Source organism: Crocodylus siamensis, chromosome 13 (assembly GCF_052110815.1).
Source record: "Crocodylus siamensis isolate JL-2025a chromosome 13, ASM5211081v1, whole genome shotgun sequence".
In the NCBI taxonomy this organism is placed as follows: Eukaryota; Metazoa; Chordata; order Crocodylia; family Crocodylidae; genus Crocodylus; species Crocodylus siamensis.
The window spans coordinates 18,628,246-18,641,901 of NC_143407.1; positions in this window are offsets into that span (position 1 = coordinate 18,628,246).

A 13,656-nucleotide genomic window follows, 5' to 3' on the forward strand; every position below is an offset into this window, starting at 1 on the left:
GTTGCCAAATTTGCATCTTTCACTGGGGAAAAAAGAAAAGGTTTGCCAGAACAATGTGGCTGTAGCAGGCCTCTCCCCTGGAGGGTATGGTCTGAGGCTGTCAGGAGCATTATTCTCTGACCTGGAAATTACATCCATTCTACCTATGCACCAGCTAGCCACAGGTTTAGGTTCCATCACAGACGTAGAGCCAGCTCTGTTTTGCCACAAGTTTCAGGTCTAGCACACAGGCTCCAGTGGCTCAAGCACTCCTGAAAATCCAAGCTATATAGCACATCATAGACAAATTAGGCTGGACCTTAGGAGGTCACCTAGTCCAACCCCCTGCTGCAGGCAGATCATCCCTGTCTAAACAATTCTGAGCAGTTGTTTGGTCTACCTTGAACTTAAAAACTTCAAGCGACAGGTTCCACAGGCTGTCTGTAATCTGTTTCTAAGCACAGTTTGTGGTACTACTACAGACCTGTCTGCCTAATTAAGGTAGCTATAAGACCATAGTCATTATAGAGCCTGGGCACTTCATGATATTCAAATTTTACAATCTCTCTGGAGGTAGGGGAGTGTTGTTATTCCCAGAGGCACAGATCAGCTAAATGAGTTGTCCAAAGTTAGTCAGGAAATCAGTAACAGAGCAGGGAATGGTACTGTCTACCCCCTTTCTCCATCTGCTGAATCCCTGACTATTGCTCTACCAGACATTTTGAAATGCCTGGCCTGAAATCTTGAACAACTGAAATTGTTTTAAACGGCCATTAGAAGTGGTAACAGATCTACACATCTTATGAAAAGGAATGCTCTTCTGCACCTGAATCGGGACTCCTGGGTTCCCTCCCTACCTTTGCCACTGGTTTATTTTACCATATCACCTCTCTGAGCTTCACCTGTCCCACAGAAGCTGGGGACCAGAGGTAGCAGGATCTCCCCCTCATGACCTCTCAGCCCCTTTTACTCTGCCTTTGATGATACTTTAAGAGAAAAAGAAGTTGAGTGAAGTGCCCACTTCCCAAGGTCTCACTGATCTGGCCTAGTCATTCACACAATGTCTCTGTTCACACTGTATCATACTGGGTATCCATGACCTCCAACCTCCCCTCTAGCCATGCCCATGCCTCACAGGTGCCGACAATCAATCAGTTCAGCAGGCCTTCAGCCCCAGACTCTTCCTCCACCCTCTCAGGTCTATAAGTTTCTGGTCTGTCTCTGTCCCTCCTGAGGATATTGGCCCTTGGCCCTTGCCTCTGCCCTTCTTTTGCTGTGGGCCTCTGGCCCTAGTTTTCACCCTTGTTGTAGCCACAGGTTCCTGACATGGCTCCACCTCACTCCAGCACTGGGTCTTTGGCCCAGTCTCGGTCTCTTACCCATTTCTCACACTGGGTGCTTGGCCCTGGCTGTCCAGTGCTCATGGTATATTGTCACTTGGAGCTGTCCTTGACAGGCTCAAGCTGGGTCATGCCTCTGGGCACTATTGGGACCTCCTCCTCCCCTTATCAGTCCCAAATCCAGTCCACTAGAGCAAATCATAACCATAAGGTTCACCCCTCCAGCTATACTCAAAATCAAGCACTCGGGCCACATAAGAAAGTTCACTTCACAGGCATCTCACAGTACTGTATTAGTATTCCACCCGTTGTGAGGTCCCTGGCTGCCTCAGCCTAGGCATAGTACCAAACCCCCTCCTTGGCAGTGAAGCAGCCAGGGTCCCTCAGGCTGTCCCCCAGCCATGATCATCATGGAGGAGCTCCTTCTGTGGCAGCCTACAGAGACTGTCTCCTCGTCTCAAGCCTTGGGCTTATAGGGCCTAAGTCCACCGCTCCAGATCTTGTGATCTCCCAGCCTTCAGAGCTGCTCCCAGCTATAGGTGATAGGAGCTAACTGCCCTGCTTCCCAGTACTGGTGTGGTACAGCTAGCTTTACAGTAGGCAGACCGCTATCCTTCCCCTTCTCTGCCTTATTGAACTAGTGCAGTGCTGCTACCTCAGCAATAAGGGCCGCTCCAGCCTAAGATCCATGTGGCCTGTCCTTCTACTAAACTTTAGTGAGCAGCATAGGTCCCCACTGCCAGCTCCTTCTCCATACTAATAGGGAGTGCCTCACTTCCTGTTATACTTCCCAACAAAAATTTCAACTATACCTGAGCCAAATAGGCAATAAAGGCAGCCTAGTTAATTTACACCAGTTCCTACAGCCAATGCCTCAGAAGAAAATACGGCATCACATCCAGCTATCATTGCCTTCCCAGCCTGAATAACCAGGCCACCCATATACAGCTGGGTGGTCTGGGCAGTCTCTAACACAAATCCAGAAGTGAGGCTCCTTACCTATGGAAGGATGCCTTAGCTACTCTTCCCACACAGCTCCTCACCCGGACGAGCATTAGGAGTTGGAGCTGAATTAACGCATGTGCTCCTCAGGGACCTAAGAGTAAGGACCACTGGAAGCACATGCTGTTCTTCCGTTTCACACTCTATTTCCTGTTATGAGTGGTTTAATTAATCCCACGTGGCTATCTTTCCAGGTATCCCAGGCCATCAGGCTTGGAGTTTGGAACTGATTTTCTGTTCAAGGCCAATAGCCTCAATTCTGATTAGATATCAAGGATACAATCCTCTTCTAACATCTTTCCTATAACCACAAAGGCATAACCAGCAGAAGCTTTGCAGCAGGGGGTTAAGGCAAAATTATGTTTCTATGCTACAGTAATTGCAAATTCTAGTTCTCGGGAGCAGCATGGATATGTACAGTCCTTGCATCACAGCCTCTGAATCTAATTCTCCTGTGCAGACCCACAGTGAAAATTCACTCCTTGGAAAGACAGTAAAACCAGTTTAGATGTGCCCAATTCCAAGGACATCTAGAGAATCAGTGTAGGACTGCAGCCCTGGCTGCTCTTGGGACCACGTCCAGCCGAAGAGAATGGGCTGGGATTTAGAACATGGTAGATAACTTGCCATAACTAATATGATTCTTCACAGGGCAGGTGGTGATTTGAAAAGCAATCTCCCAGGTGTGATCAAAGCTAAAGGGAAGCTGAAAGCATTGAAAGCATCTGTATTTAATGGAAAATGTGTAGATTGCCAGAGAGAGTTTCCAGTGCAAGCTGCAAGTAGACATTTTGTATGGAAGGACTGAAGAAGCAGGGAATAATCACTGGACATCAGCGTGAAGAGCAGTGGTGATGCATAAGGGATACACAGGGGTGCACATGCACCCCCCACAAGTGCTGATGCACCCCCTGTCAAGCTGCACTCCCCACTTAGGGGATGGGGCGCAGGAGGGAGCGCCGACCAGGGAGTGGGAGCACCAGATGATGTAGCATGGCGGCCACTTCCAGGCATGCCGTGGCTACTTCCTGGTCAGTGAGCTTTTCCGCGGGGGACAATCCTGAGCATCTCTGTGTCCTGACAAACCCAGGTCAGGCTTTTCAGGCTGCTGCTCAACTGAATGTCATTCTTCCCCAGGAATCTCTAGCACAGCCTCATCAACTTTACACGAGGAACAGACAGCTGGCATTCAGTCTGAAGTCCCCCACTTGAGGGGTTTCTGAGTGTGTCTATAATGTTCATTCTAATAGCTGGGAAAGCCAGAGAATGAATCTAGGAAGAAAATTCTTGATTGGCTTGGGGTGCAGTGATAATAAGGTATGTCTAAACAGGGAGGTATGGAATAAGTTGCTAAAGGAAATATATAGCTTGTTCATATTTTGCCAGCAAGACCAGGTATGGATATACTGACAAATACTTTAGTACAGGCTTTAAGATTTAGTAGTAGCAGTATACCTGTGAGCCTTAGCAATGCCCTCTGTATTGCATAGGCACCCAGGGACCCATCAGTTCCAGGGAAGATTTGAACCCTCTCAATTGCAAGGAATGGCATGGGATTCCTCTTACCACCACTCTTAGGTGAGTCACACTGAATAAGCCATGCCATGGAGAGGCTGTTGAACATACAGCAGATTTAAAGGGCTAATCCAGCATTAAAATAGACACAAATACAATTCCCAAGGGCCGATCCACAAGGAGTCAGTAAGGAGGACAAAACTTCTTGCTAGGCCAGTGGTTCTCAACCTCCTTTGAATGAAAGATCTCTGAAATATATTTTAAAAACCATTGCAGCAGCAGGACTTTGACCGCCATTGTCCCCCTGCTTTAGCTGTGGCAGGTTAGGATGCTATGCTTTGTGGTTGTTTGACAGGATTACCTGTATAGTTTTAGTTATAGGTTAGACAAAGATTTGCTCAGGATGGTTTAGACAGGAATGATCCTGCCTCAGGCAGGGAGTTGGACAAGATAACCTCCTGAGGTCCCTTCCAGCTCTTTTTTTTCGATGATTTATAATTCCATGTTTGAGGCATCCCATAGAAATTGCTGGCTCAGTTTTCATTCATTTCTTTACTACAGAAAAATAATAGAGCAATTCTACTGTTTTAAAGAACTCAGAAAGACCATAACAGGTCAGAATGTTGTTGAAACTCTGGATTACTATGTGAAATTTCTGAATTTATCTCATGAATCATGTGTAGTTGTTTGCACACCTAACAGTATTAATATTGCAGGACACTCCATGCCACCCTTAAAAAGATATCACAGCACTACAGGTTGCTATGGCACCCTGATTGAGAATCATTGTGCTAGGCAGTGGATTTGCACCAAATGACTTTCGAATTGGAGTCTGAATGGACTGCAAAAAGAATTGTGGGCAGAACCATCCCACAGCAGCTGACAGCACATACGAACCTCCCTAAAGCATCACAAGTGTGAATTGAACTGAACCCAGGCTCATTCCAGTGGACTGCACAACTCAGGCTTGAGACAAAACACGCAGCCTTGAACTTTCTCACATTTGAACAATGAGGCAAAACAGCTCTTAAGTCCAGATATGCCTGAAAGGGGATATACAGCTCTCACCTGTGTGTGTACAACACAGTGGCTCTGTTCACATCTCGGCTGCCAATGTTGTACCTATACACCCATTCCTGCTTTGTCCTTATTTTCACCCCAGTTTTCATGTAAAGGCTTGATTTCCCTCCTTCCCCGTATGTCCCTAATGCACGTTTGTTGCATGGTCCATGCAAGCAGAGGGACAGGCAGAAGTGACAGACAGGCAGCCAGACAGTGATGGGCCCATAATGATGCAGTCAGGTTGGATTTTCTGCCCCAACCCTAACAGTTCAAGATTTGAGCAGGGGAATCAACTCAAACCTACCTGTGACACTGCTCATTCTTCCATGTGCTGCTTTTCATAAAGCGTTCATAACCCTGACCTTATTTCCTGCCTAGTCATGGGAGAGGTGCCAGATCAATTATCTCATTCTAGCAGGGCTCTGAATACAGAGGAGAAATTGTCCTCCACATCAGCAAGACTGTGAGCTTTCTTCCAGCCAGAGTTGCTACGAACAGAATCCTACAAGCAACCTTATTTTGTTTTCCATCAGACCTACACATTGCTGCTCCAATTACACTGGAAAGGAAGGAATTAAATGCAGGTGTATTCCCCTTGCAGGAGTGGGATTGATCTCTTTGGGCTAATCTTCATGATTTTCTCCATTCTGCTTTAAAACGACTCAGGTGATAGGGCTGCTGCCACTTCTCCTGGGAGAACAGCCCACTGCATCACAGTGTTAGCAGTTAACCTGCTTGCTTTCTTGTTTCATAAGTTCTTGCCTGTTTTAGTAACTAGGGAACAGCCAACTCCTAGGGTGAACTAGAAGGAACTGGACAGCTCTCATGAAGCCGACTGGCCTCAGATTGCTCAATAGCCTAGTGGGAAGAGACGGCCACCCACTGAAGTCAAGATTCCACTGGATGGATGAAAGCAGCTTGGTGCTGGGCATGTGGGCTTCCAAGATTCATGTCCAGGTCATGTCTCACCTCTGTCTCGGAGGACCACCCCTCCAGCTCTCTCCTCCAGAAAGCTAGTAGAAGCCTGGTTCCCCATCCAGTGGCAACATGTAAGGGGTGCATGGGGAGGCACATGCACCTCCTGAAAGTGCTGGTGCACCCCCTCACAGGCAGCGCTCCCCACTTAGGCAATGGTCAGGGGGGCAGGCGGGACAGCCAATGTCCCCCCCCGCAAGTGCTGGCTGAGGAGTGGGGGCACCAGATGGAGTGCCGCTGGCACTTCTGGGAGCACCACTGGCATTTCCAGGAATGCTGCTTGCACTTCCCGGTTGGCGCAATCGGCGAAATTGGCCATGGGGGCCTTCCCCCCCCATCACTGACTGGCCACTGGGGGGGCACCGGCCCCCCTGACTCAGGTGGCACCAGCCAGTCATGTCCCCAGCCCTCTGGGAAGCCACTAAATTTGAGAGTGGAAAGTGTCATAGTCATGTCCTGGCCTCCATCAGGAGAGGGAGAAGTTATTGTAGGTCAGTGGTTCTCAACCAGGGTATTATGGTATCCTAGAGGACCTTGAGATCCTTTTTAGGATGCCATGGGGTGCCACACAATGTTAGGTGTGCAAACATGATTCACAAGATAAATCCAGAGATTTCAAACATAAGACTCCATAGTGTTAAAAGCATACCGACCTGTTGTGGTCTTTCTGAAGTCTTTGGAACAGAAGAGTTACTCTATTTATTTTTCTGTAGTTAAAAACTGAGTGAAAACTAAGAGCTTACATTTTCTGAGGGGTGCTTTGAGTCTAAAGAGGGGAGTCTTCAGCTTAAAAAGGTTTAGAACTACTGCTGTAGGTGAAGAGGCATTTTTTGATCTATCTCAAGGAGGCCTTTGTCCACTGCAGATTTTCTCTCCAGCTTTTTCCACTGCAGCTTTCCTCCCCAGCACCTCAGCTTTACCACATCATTTCTCACCTCTCCCTTCTTCCTCCCCCTGTTCTTTCCCCAGCTGTCAGCTTGTTCCCTCTCCCTACCTTCCTTCTTGCTCCTCAGAGTGATGGAGACACAACTGAGGACTAAAGGATACAAGTACTCACCTCAAGTTTCCTACAATGGAAACGTGTCACCTTTCCTTGCCTTTGTGCCACTATATTTTTTTTATGATGGCACAAAGGCCAAGCAAATGGATGTCCATACCCCTTGTCATTACACAAGTGCCCAACATTTGTGGACACATCAAAGGTGGCAGTAGATTGTGGCACTTTTTAGTGGTGGATGTATGTTAGGACTGTGCGAAATTTTGGCAACTGTTTGGTTTATTTTTGGATTCAGACATATTGATGATTGAAACACCAAATCTGAAACAAACCGCAAGGCTCCAAAATAGCTCCGAAATGAAACAGGCCATCTAAAACGTTTCAGAAAATTTCCAGAATGATTCGGATGTCTTGAAGCTGTTTCGGAGCTGTTTCAGAGATGGGCTTGAGAAACTAAGCGGGAGGGGGTGGGAAAGGGCTGCTCTAATATTGACATCTGTAGCTAGCCAGTGACAACCATCTGTCCTTGAGGTCTCTTCCAATCCCAGTGATCTGGGGGGGACAGAGAAGCACCATAAAAAGGCTGTCTGCGAACTGCTGTAAGCCATTTTGCAGCCGTATCTGTTGGGCCTGTGTGAAGCAGCTAGTATTTGCTTCCGATGTGAATTCGGCTGATTTGGGGGACAGTGATTCGATTCAGTGATTCAAATCACTGTTCCAAATTGATTTGGCTGAATCTGATTTGGAGATTCGGCTGCTGCCAAATCAGCTGAATCTCTGACTCACACAGGCCCCATCCCCTGCCCGCTCTCCCAGCCCTGCCCGGCCCCAGCACTTTGAACCCCCCCAACTCATTGGCTCCTGCCCAGCGGGGTGGGAGGGGTGATCCCCACTCCCCCCCACCACATGGGGAGCTCTGCCATGAACCCCCCCCAACCCCCACCCACTCTCCCAGCCCCTTCATGGCTTCCCTGCCCACCCCAGCTCCCGGCTCTTTAAAAAACAAAAAACAAAACACCCTGCACTCACCAGATCCTTCTCAGTGGGGGCTGATCCCCAGTGCCCCCCACTGCCCCATGCTGCATGGGGAGCTCTTCCCCAAGGCCGCTGCAGCAGCTATGAATACGGGATTTTGTGTGGGTTTTTTTAAAGGGCTGGGATGGACGGGACAGCCATGGGGGGTGGAGCTAGGAGAGCAGGCAGGGGTCAGGGGGCTCATGGCGGAGCGAGCTACTTGGCATGGGGCAGTGGGGTGCACTGGGGATCACCCCCCAGCCTGGCAACACCCAGTGAGTAGGAGCTATTGTTTTAAACAACCAGGAGCTGGGCCTGGGCAGGCCAGCCATGGGGGGGCTGGGGAGTGGGCAGGGGCCAGGAAGCGCTTGGGGGGGCTGGAGAGCATGCAGGGGATGGGGCCTTGCAGGGGTCCCTCTATGGTCCCCTCCCCCCGCCTCCAGCCCCCCCCACCCCGCCTACTTACCGGCATTCAGAGAGCTTCAAATCAATTTGGACCTTTTAGTTGGTCTCCTAATTTGATTTGGATTTGGAGATTTGGCCACCAAATTGGGCTGAATCTCTTCTGAATCAAATCAGCACCTGAAGCTTTGCACAGCCCTAGCATCTCTGAGGGTCTGGAGCAGCAGCAGACAGCAGCATCTGTAAGCTTGGCCTGCAGCTTGATAGTGCCTTGCTACCACTATGTAGCCATTGCCATTAACCCTTTCCTATTTACCCTTGCCTACCCTTCCCCAAAAATCCTGTTATTTGTTCTTCTTATTTCTCCTTCCTCCCCCAAGCAAATAGAAAGCAGTGCTTTCCCTGGAAAGCCCTTAATACACATACATTTATTACACACATACTCACACAGACATATTTTTTCCACCACATGAAATATAAAGCATGCTAGAAAGGTAGGTGCCAGGTCTTCTGGCTGGAGAGGGAGAGGTGACAGAAGGGGAGTTGTAATTCCCCACGCTCCACAAACTTAGACACAGCTTCTTCCCTAGCACTAGCAGGCATGAGGCTTCTGGTGCTCGTGGCAGCAAGGAGGTGGGACCAGTGCCTGCATCTGCACCCACTCCAATAACACCAGCCATAATAATAACCCCCAGCACCACCAGCATGACAAGCAGGACCAGCATGACAGTCTCCTCCACCCTCATTTTAGTTCCCATCCTGGCCTTCCAGTGCCAGAGGAGGAGCTGGATCTGGAAGCAGGGGACCTGAGTGCCCTAGCAAAAAAAAAATCTGGGGACCAAGGAGGAAACTGAATTTGTGCTCCACTCCTCTCCAAGTTCCCCTAGAGCAGGTTTGTCCAACATATGGCCCGCAGGCCTCCATGTAGCCCGCCAAGCTGTTTTCTGAGGCCCAAAGTGCTGCAACAGGAAACAGAAGTAAATGCTGTTTACTTTCGTTCCCACCCCTTGTCCCTCCCCTAGCCCCTCAGCAGCTTCCTAATGGCTGCTGAAGGGCTGGGGAAGGGACAAGGTTCCCACACGCATTGTGTCAGCTTGATGTTACTGACATGGTGTGGTTCCCCCGCTCCTGCCTCATTTCATGGTGTCCCTTCCTATCCCCGCCCCTGCCTTCCTCATTTGCATGCCAGCCCTGCCCTGCACCAGTCCCTGCCGGCTGCTCAGGCTGTAGCAAGTCACAGTGCAGTGCGTGGGCGCAGGGTGTGCAGATGCCAGCTCAGAGAGATGCTGCGGCTGGGCCTGCAGGAGATGCTGCTGCTGTGGCTGTGGCTGTGGCTGTTGGGGTGGGAAGCTGGCACCGCTCCCGCCTCCCTGCATCCCCCTGCACCTGCAGACATTATGCTGGGGATGGTGAGTTGCAGGCGCCGGGGAGGGAGGGAGACCCTGCCTGTCGGGCTCAGGCTGCCCTGGGGGAGAAGGAGCAGGGGGGTGTCCCTGCACATCCCACACCCCCTTGTAGGGTCCCCACATGTCCCCCTGACTGCAGAGCCCAGGCACGCAGGTGTGGGAGCATCCTCAAGGCTGCACAGGTGGCAGGGAGGACATGGCCGTGGTCAGACTGGACAGGCCACATGAGTGCCCACTCCCGCTGGCCCACTGGGTGATAAAAAGTTCATGATCCGGCCCCACACTCAAAAAGGTTGGAAACCCCTGCCCTAGAGCCAGGTCTTCTTCCCGAGATGGCAGTTCTGAGGAGGTTGAGGCAGAGCTTGTGGAGGCAAATGGCTCAGCTCAGTCCACTCCTCCTGTTGTTGTGCTCCTCCTATTGTTGTGCTCCTCATGCCTGCTGAAGAGGAGGAGGAGGCAGAGGGGATAGTGTGCTGTGGGATCATTTTGAGGTGGCAGATGATCCCAGGTATGCCAACAGAGATGACTCAAGCAGGTTTTGGGGCCTGGGAAAAATCAGCCTGTGCGGGGCCCTGCCCCTGGATGTGAGAAAGCCAGAGGTGGATTTGGAGGTGGAGGGTAGGGAGTGGAAAGCGGCTGGACGTGAAACCACATCACTCCGCTTGGCTCCATGGGGTCCCCCAAAGTGCAGGGCCCGGGGCAGCTGCCCCAATTCACCCCCCCTAGGGACAGCCCTCATTGCTGATATAAGACCAGCTGGAGCAAGGACAAGAAACACTACAGCATCACGTGGATGCTGATGCATCTCAGGAGGCACCACCCCCTTTCCCTCGCTCCTCCTCAGCCTGGCACCAGTGGGAACCTGCCCAAAAAGAAGGTCCCCTCTTGCTTCAAAGCTCCCATCCCCCCGAAGCAGAGGCAGGCCACCCTGGAACAGTGGGGGAAAAGTGGGCACACAGCGGGGCACGTTGCAAAGGTGAGCAAGATCACCCAGAGCATTGGGGATATGCTTGCTCTGGATGGCCAGCCCTTCTTCCTAGTTGAGCGGCCAGGACTCAGGCACCTCATGTCACTCATGGCCCCATCCTACCAAGTGCCCACACACACTGACTTCAGCCAGATGGTGTTGCCTTCCCTGTATGAGGCATGCAGGGAGTACTTGAGGGAGAAGGTGTGCAAGGCAGATCCACAGGTGGTCTTGCACTTCACCTCAGACATCTGGAGCAGCTGGGATGGAGATCATACCTACTTCTTTCTCACAGGGCACTAGTGCCATCACTTCAGGCCATCAGTGGGCTCTCCTACAAGCCAAGGTGATGGATGAGTCCCACATGGCAACGAAGATCATGGGGGCCATGAACTTCATGGCTCATCGGGCAGGGCGAGCTCACCCGCAGCTTCATGGTCACCAACAATGGGGCCAATATAGCTTCATAGTTTCATAGTTTCTAGGGTCGGAAGGGACCTGAGTAGATCATCTCGTCTGACCCCCTGCCATGGCAGGAAATAATACTGGGGTCAAATGACCACAGCAAGATGTTCATCCAACCTCCTTTTAAAAACCCCCAGGGTAGGAGCCAGCATCACTTCTCTTGGAAGTTGGTTCCAAATCCTAACGCCCTAACAGTGAAGTAGCGCTTCCTGATATCCAGCCTAAATCTACCCTCTGCCAGCTTGTGACCGCTACTCCTGGTCACTCCTAGCAGTGTTCGGGGGAACAGGGACTCCCCCAATGCCTGCTGGTCCCCCCGACTAGTTTATAACAGGCCACTAGATCCCCCCTCAGCCTTCTCTTTTGGAGGCTGAACAGGTTCAGGTCCCGCAGCCTCTCCTCATAGGGCCTGCCCTGCTGTTCCCTGATCATATGAGTGGCCTCCCCTGGACCCTCTCCATGCTGTCCACATCCCTCTTGAAGTGTGGCGCCCAGAACTGGATGCAGTATTCCAGCTGCGGCCTGACCAGTGCCGCATAGAGGGGGAGGATCACCTCTTTGGACCTGCTCGAGATGCATCTGTGGATGCATGACAAGGTGCGGTTGGCCTTCCTAACTGCCTCCCCACACTGCCGGCCCATGTTCATCTTGGAGTCAATGATAACTCCAAGATCCTTTTCCGCCTCCGTGCTGACAAGAGGGGAGTTCCTCAACCTGTAGGTATGGTGCCAGTTGTTCCTCCCGAGGTGCATCACCTTGCACTTGTCTGTGCTGAATCCCATCTTATTCACATCCGCCCACCCTTATAACCTGTCTAGGTCTGATTGTAGCCTGATGCTTCCTTCTAGTGTGCCCACATCCCCCCACATCTTAGTGTCATCAGAAAATTTGAACAGGGTGCTTTTTACCCCCTTGTCCAAATCGCTGATGAAGATGTTGAACAGTGCGGGCCCGAGGACCGAGCCCTGGGGGACCCCACTGCGGGAGACCCCACTGCCCACATCCTTCCAGGTTGAGAAGGACGCATACACTACCACCCTCTGGGTGTGGCCCTCCAGCCAGTTGACAACCCAATTGACTGTCTGGGTGTTGACACCACAGTCCCCCAGTTTCTTAATGACAACGGGGTGAGAGACAGTGTCAAAAGCCTTCCGGAAGTCCAGGAAGACTATGTCCACTGCTACCCCTGCATCTAATGATCTGGTAATCTGATCGTAGAAGGCCACCAGGTTGGTCTTACAGGACCTGCCACTGATGAACCCGTGTTGGTTGCCCCTAAGGATGCAATCCCCTGCTGGCCCCTCATGGATGTGTGCCAGCATAATTTTCTCAAACAGCTTGCCTAGGATCGAGGTAAGACTAACTGGCCTATAGTTTCCTGGGTCCTCCTTCCTCCCTTTTTTGAAGATGGGAACCACGTTGGCCCTCTTCCAGTCCTCCGGCATCACACCAGAGCACCACGAGTGCTCACAAAGCCATGCCAGGGGTCCTGCAATGACCTCGGCCAATTCCTTTAGAACTCTAGGGTGGAGATCATCTGGGCCAGCTGACTTGAATACGTCCAACCCCTCCAGAAGCTCCCTAACTAGTTCCTCGCTAACCTTTGGCCCAGGTGTGCCTCCCCTGGGGCCCAAGGGGGGCCCAGCAGGGAGGTGGCTGTTCTGGTCCCTACTTAGGAAGACAGAGGCAAAGAAATTATTAAACATGTTAGCTTTGTCATCTGGTGTGATGACCAAATTTCCCAACACGTCCTGCAAGGGCCCCACGTTACCCAGGACCTTCTTTTTGCTCCCTATATATTTAAAAAAGGACTTCTTATTGTCCTTAATCTGAGAAGCTAGTCCTAATTCCATCTCTGCCTTGGCCTTCCTAACTTCCCCCCTACATCCCCGAGCAACTGCAGAACAGTCATCCCTGGTGATGACCCCTTCTTTCCATTGGGTGTACGCCTCCTTTTTACCAAGGAGACATTCCCAGATGCTTTTGGTGAGTCATGAAGGCTCGTCAAGATGGTCAAGGTAGTCCATGATGCCAAATTTGCTGGCATCTGCTGTATGGCACACAAGTTCCACCTCATAGCCAGGGACACCTTGGAGGGGATAGGGATGCTGGTGATGGCTCTGAGACAACCAGCCAGCTCATTTCAAACTGCAGGAAGGTGGCGGGCTACTTCTGCTGGAGCATCAAGTGGGGCAAGATGCTGCAGGACAAACAGGCAGAGCTGAGCGTTCCACAACACAAAATCATACAGGGTGTGGAGACTTGGTGGAACTTCACATACCTCATTTTGGAAAGGCTGGTGGAGCAACAGAAGGCCATCCATGGTATGGCCTTGCTTGGGGAGATTGGGATCAGTGGCCTGCTTAACAAAACAGAATGGGATACCATCTCCCAGGTTCTGGTGGTCCTCAAGCCATTCCTTGAGGCCACCAAGACCGTCAGTACTGGTTGTTAGCCGGGTGATCCCCATAGTAAGGGAACTAGAGAACCAAATGGAGAAGTTCCAGGGGATCAGTATTCCTGGCTGGGGCA